At 39.0% G+C, this 6,028-nt stretch overlaps 1 pseudogene; it reads left to right on the forward strand.

Moving 5' to 3' along the window:
- Positions 1-534: 534 nt before the first annotated feature.
- Positions 535-988, forward strand: LOC102813323 (annotated as a pseudogene).
- Positions 989-6,028: the final 5,040 nt, after the last annotated feature.

Consider the following 6,028-nt stretch of genomic DNA (forward strand, 5'->3'; position numbering starts at 1 on the left):
TTTGGCTATTGACTGAATAGAGACATAGAGCCATCGAATGCAAAGCTGGAGGAACTCTTTAGAGATTCTATTTTCAGCTTCCTCAGTAGCTTTCATAGGTCATATTTATTCTTTAGTGCCATATACTTTCAAAAGTGATTTTATTTCCATTAACTTATCTGAGCTTCACCACATCCATGGACTTTAAGAAAAATAGATGCCACAAAATACACATCACAGCTAAAGAAACTTAAGTCCAGATGGGACCTTAAAGTGAGTTAAAGAACCAGGAGCAGAATTCTCAGTCTTCCTTTGCTTTGCTTTCCAGTATACAATGCTGTCTTCTTAGGAAGCTCAAATACAGTTGGATATATTTAAGAAGAGCCATAAATTACTTTGGCTGGTAAAATAGAATTATTCTTGCTGTATATAGGATAAAATGGTAAAAAAATAAATTTTGTTTGTAAACAAGGGAAAAGGAAAAGGATTAATTATAGATTCTTAAACTGTGAGATCATTTTTTTAAAAATAGCTTGTGGAGCCCTAAGGACTGACATGGTGATGGTGTGAAGGCTGAGTGCCATCTGCGGTGCTCAAGGAGCCCAAGCTCTGTCCCTCTGAACCCCGGTGATCAGACCTGCTCATGCCTCAGCATTTCCCCAGGACTGTTCTACTCCAGGAGTGCAGCCCATTCACCTACCCCCACCATTGTTCTGGTTCCAAGGCTGCATCACTCCACTGGACTGCTGAGAGGGTTGTCAGTGTTCTGCTCCAAGGCCTGCTCCAGGCTGCTTATTTGAATCCTTGCTCTGTGATGGCCTGCTCCCTGGATGCAGCTCTCACTGTTCAGGTACTGGGGCTGGGACAAGTTGTTACTGAACCTGTCCTTGGGGATGCACTGCAGAGAGCTCCAAGGCAGGCCTCCTGGCACACTGGACCAGCCTTTGCTGGTCTTTGCTAGTTCAACCCTCACCATGTAGGAATTTGCAAAGCTGTTGCCATGCTGTGAAAGTGCTAACATTTTTGATGTGGTGATGGTGGTTATGTGTTGTGGAGTCCGTTCCTGCATTGGGTTTCTGAGGTTCTGTTGTACATAGGGTCCCTATGAGTTGGAACCAACTTGATGACACCTAAGCACCACAACAACATTATTCAGAAATGAGAACAGCAACTCTCAATTTATACAGGTCTTTCATTTGGAAGAAGCTTGGTGAATCAGACACTAACCACTTTACTCCTTGTTCCACGTAGGTAAGGAGAAGAAATGAACTTTAAGTAGTATGGATCTTTGTTTATAATAATGATGAAAGACTGATCAACTCTGAAATATGAGGTCATCATAAACATGCATGAAACAGATACAAATTCAATGATATGTCCCTGATAAGGAGAGAGCAGAGAGAAGTTTAGGAAAGAGTTCAAAGAGTATGCACAGCGTTGCCTTCTGTTTTTCTTATACAAGTTATAGCTGGTATTGAACATGAATTGGTACTTATGAGTCTTCTCTCTGCATCCAGTCCCATGGGCTTTAGGCAGCGTGAGGATCCTTCCACCCTACATATTTTATCTCTTGCTGTGTTTTTCCTTTCTGTGTTACTAAAATCCTTCTTTTATCATCTTTTTGCTTCAAGGACTTCCTTCAGTCTCTCTTTTACAATAGGGCTGTTGGGACTAATTTCCGGTTTTCCTTTTATGGGAATTTCTTAATATCTTCTTAATTTCTGAAGATTAAGTTCAATGGATATAGAACGCTTTTCTTTCAGAACTTGTAAATTTCCATGATGCTTCCTCTGGCCTCCATGGTAATTGGTAAGAAATCTGTCACCCAGATTATTTTTCCTTATAAGTCATTTCTTTCTTCCTGTATTAAAACTTCTTCTTTATTTGTAACTTTCAGAAGTTTAATTAACATATATCTTGACATGGATTTCCTTGGGATTGTTATGTTTGGTTTTCACTCAGTTGTCGATGTTGGATGTCATCAGTTCAGTTCTCACACATAATGACCCTAAATACAATAGAATAAAATGCTGCCTAACCTAAGTCATCCTCACACTTGTTATGTTTGACTCCATTGTTGGAATCACTATGTCAGTCCATCCTGTTGAAGGTCTTCCACTTTTTTTCTTTGTTGACTTTCTACCAGGAATGATGCCTTGATTTCAGGAATAGTTCCTCCTGATAACATGTTCAATGGATGTGAGACACATTTTCACCAGCCTTGCTTCTAAGGGGAATCTGCACAGTTCTTTTGAGACAACTCTGTTTATTCTATGACAATCCATTTTAATGCCAATATTCCACACCAACACCATAATTCAAAGGCATCAATTCTTCAGCACTCATCCTTATTCATTGTCTAGCTTTTGCAGGACTAGGTTATTATGGTGTCAGTTCTGACTCATAGGGACCTTATGCACAACAGAAGAAAACTGCCCAGTTATGCAGCAACATCACACTCATTATAATTCTAAAGCCCATGGCTGCTGCCAATGTGTAAATCAATCTCATTGGGAGTCTTCCTCCTTTTTTTGCCGACTCTCCACTTTACCAAGCACATTTTTCTCTTGGGTTTGGTCCCTCTGATAATATGTCCAAATAATGAGAGACAAAGTCTGGTCATCATGGCTTCTAAGGAGCATTCTGGTTGTACATCTTCCAACAGAGATTTGTTTCTTCTTCTGGCAGTCCATGGAACTTTTAATAGTTTTCTCCAACACCATAATTCAAATGTATCAATTCTCCTTATTTATTGTCCAACTTTCACATGCATATGAAGCTATTGAAAACACCATGGCTTGGGTTAGGCACACCTTAGTCCTCAAAAAGACATCTTTGCTCTTGAACACTTTAAAGAGGTTTTGTACAGCAGGTTTGCCTAATGCAATGTGTCTTTTGATTTTTTGACTGCTACTTCATTGAGTGTTGATGGTGGATCCAAGCAAAATGAAGTCTTTGAAAACTTCAATCTTTTCTCCACTTATCATTATGTTATTTATTGGTTCAATGGTGAGGTTTTTGTTTTCTTTACACTGAGATGCAAACTATACCAAAGGGTATGGTCTTTGATCTTTGTCACTGAGTATTTTAAGTCCTCTTCACTTTCAGCAACATAGGTTGTATCATCTGTATATTGGTGGTGGTGGTGGTGGTTATGTGCCATGGAGTTTGTTCCGATTCATAGTGACCCTGTACAAGGTTTCCGAGACTGTAATTTAAACAACCAAAGGGCACATTCTGCAAGCCTGCCTCCTGGCCACCAGCACCCAGTCCCTCTCTTTCCATGAATCCAGAGTCCTCAACTGCTCCCTCTCTCCATGTCCTGATCTCTGCCTCCATCTCTGGTGTCGCTGCTTTTCTGGATATGGTCCCGCATTCCACTTGTGCTCTTCTGCCTTGGTGGTCCTAGGTTCCTCTGTTTCTGGACTGTAAGATTAACCACTTCCGTGTTTTTGTTACAAAATTTCTACCTTTATAATTGTGACAGTAGTAATTAGTCATGATAACAATTACTCACTATTGAATCACAAGAATCCTATCCCTATCTCCTTTCACCAGACCTGTCAAGATAAGATAAAATAACTATTCAGTGGGCACTCTACCTTCCCCTGCACACTCTTAAATGAAACTCCCTTTTAAAAACATGTAAGCCAGTCACTCTGTGCCTCTATTGCCCCCTCATTTTAGGTAGCCAATGTCTAAGTTGCCCATCCCTATCTACCAGTATACAGAAAAGATATGGTTGATATTTAATGTGAAGAATCCTTCACTCTCAGTTGGTAACTTGAGCTACTAAATCCATAAGTATAGGTCAAGTTCACCAAATTGTAGCAATTTATACTTGTTTCCATCATCAAAAAATGTTTTTTTTTTATCTTCCTCTAGTCGAGTTCTGATTAACAAGCCATCGAGTCTAGGTCAAATGGGTACTCTCTGCAGTCTGGGCATTCTTATGCATCTTCACTCTAAGTTCTAGTCCTCTGTGGCTATGTCCTTGTCCATGGGCTCAGGAGTCCCCAGGTCTCACCACACTTCAGACCAACCAGCCCTTCCTCTTCTCTGTCTCATCTCCAGGTCAACAGGAGTCTATGAGATATGGTTGAACTCAGCCTATTTCTTCGTTGCTGCCTTTCCCCCTCTTCCATTCACCAGTAGATCAACGTGGTCACCAGAAAGCTTACATGCCTGCTCATGTATTCCCTTTGAGTTTCAGTCTTGGAGGGGGGTTTGTTCTGAAGGGACTTGATTGCTTGCCTTGATGGCTCCCTGGTGAACAACTTGCTTGTTCTTGTAGTAGCCAATAGTACTGACATTTTTGTTTTGGATTTTTCCTGCTGATATTTCTTTGACAATGTATCTTCTGTTGATCTAGCTGTTCCAGGCTGGTCTTATAGCCCTTTCTAATGGAAATGTCCCACCTGATAAGGTTCTGGGAGCTGGATGGCTATAGAGGATAAATACTGAACTGTGAACAACGAAGTCAGAAATTTGAATTCACCAGCTATTCCTCAGGAGAAAGATGAGGATTTCTGCTCCTGCAGAGATTTACAGCCTCAAAAAACCTTGCACAGGGTTGCAGTGAGTCAGAACTGACTTGACATCACTTAACAACATTCCCACCCTAAAGAAGTCTGTGCTCTTCCATTTACACAATGTCAAAACAGCATTTTGTCACCCTGAGGGATTCAAACCATGTACTGTTGAAAAGTTCTTTGAGTTTCAGGAACAAAAAGAAGCCTGAAGGAGCAAGATCAGAGTTAGAGGGTAATGTTTCCCAATGAAATTCTCATAGGACAGCCCTTATTACCCTTGAAGAATAAGCATGTGCATTGTCATGAATGAGAAAAATTACTCAGCATAACCTTCCTGATCTTTCTCTCAACAAAGCAATGCCCTTAAAATGTCTTCATAATAAGTCCCCTGTGTTGTATGTGATTGTCCTTTATCCTTAGAGAAAAATCTGTATTGTGATTACCCTTTTGGAATTCAACTAATAATCATCATAATCTCTCTTTCTTGAATTTAACTGGTCTAGCAAATTCCCTAGGAAGCCACAATATTGATTGGACCTTTCTATTGAAGGCACCCTTACAAGCCTAGATAAGGGTATGGCTGAGACAATGAGGCTGTAGACACCCACTGATGTTCACAAATGTTTTGTTTGGAGTAAGTTCATGCAAGTCTGACCCAGAATCCTTGTTGCAATACTTTTTACTTCCAGTAGTATAAGTAATATGATTGTTGCTGTTAAATGCCATTGAATTGGTTCCAACTCAAAGCAACCCTGTATTGGGTTTCCAAGGAGTGGCTGGTGAGTTTGAATTGCCAACCTTGTGGTTCAAAATATATATAAGTAATATGGGTCTGCAAGATTTGTTTTCCTTAAAAATAAGTCATATTTTGCTGAAATATGAGAAATGTTATATATAATATATATATTTAATGTTTGCTGTTTGATTTTTTTTTAGTGTTATTTTTGACTGAGGTGAGATCCTTTTCAACTTTTACTCTGTTCTAATAATTTTCAGAATGCAGGAAGACCTTCATCCTTGATGGTGTATTATAAGTCTCTAGCAAAACAAGCTGGTCCTTGTGCCTTTTAAGGAGTCTACAACTCTGACTATCTCCATACTATTTCATATTTATCTACTTAGATTTCTATCATGTATCATGAGTGTTCTTTAAATTTTAGACTTTATTCTTATAAAATATTATCCAGAATTATTTATAAATTTTCAAATAAATTCAAAAAATTTTCTTTTTAATTCTTAATGCTACCATGTCATCTTAAATCACTCTCTCTATAAACATTTCTCTCTACAAACATTTTTGGGTGCTGGTCAGCTCTACTGGTTTTATTTTGAAATATACAATTCTCATCAATACATTTTAAAACTTTTGGGTATTGAACAAATTTTTTCTTGTTCAATATATGTCTACTTAACTAACACAAGGTTGTTATTGCTGTTGTTAGGTGCCATTGAGTCAGTACTGACTTATAGTGACCTTATGCACAACAGAACAAAACACTGCATGATCCTGGGCCAAC

This window comes from Chrysochloris asiatica, unplaced genomic scaffold, assembly GCF_000296735.1.
Source record: "Chrysochloris asiatica unplaced genomic scaffold, ChrAsi1.0 scaffold00003, whole genome shotgun sequence".
In the NCBI taxonomy this organism is placed as follows: Eukaryota; Metazoa; Chordata; class Mammalia; order Afrosoricida; family Chrysochloridae; genus Chrysochloris; species Chrysochloris asiatica.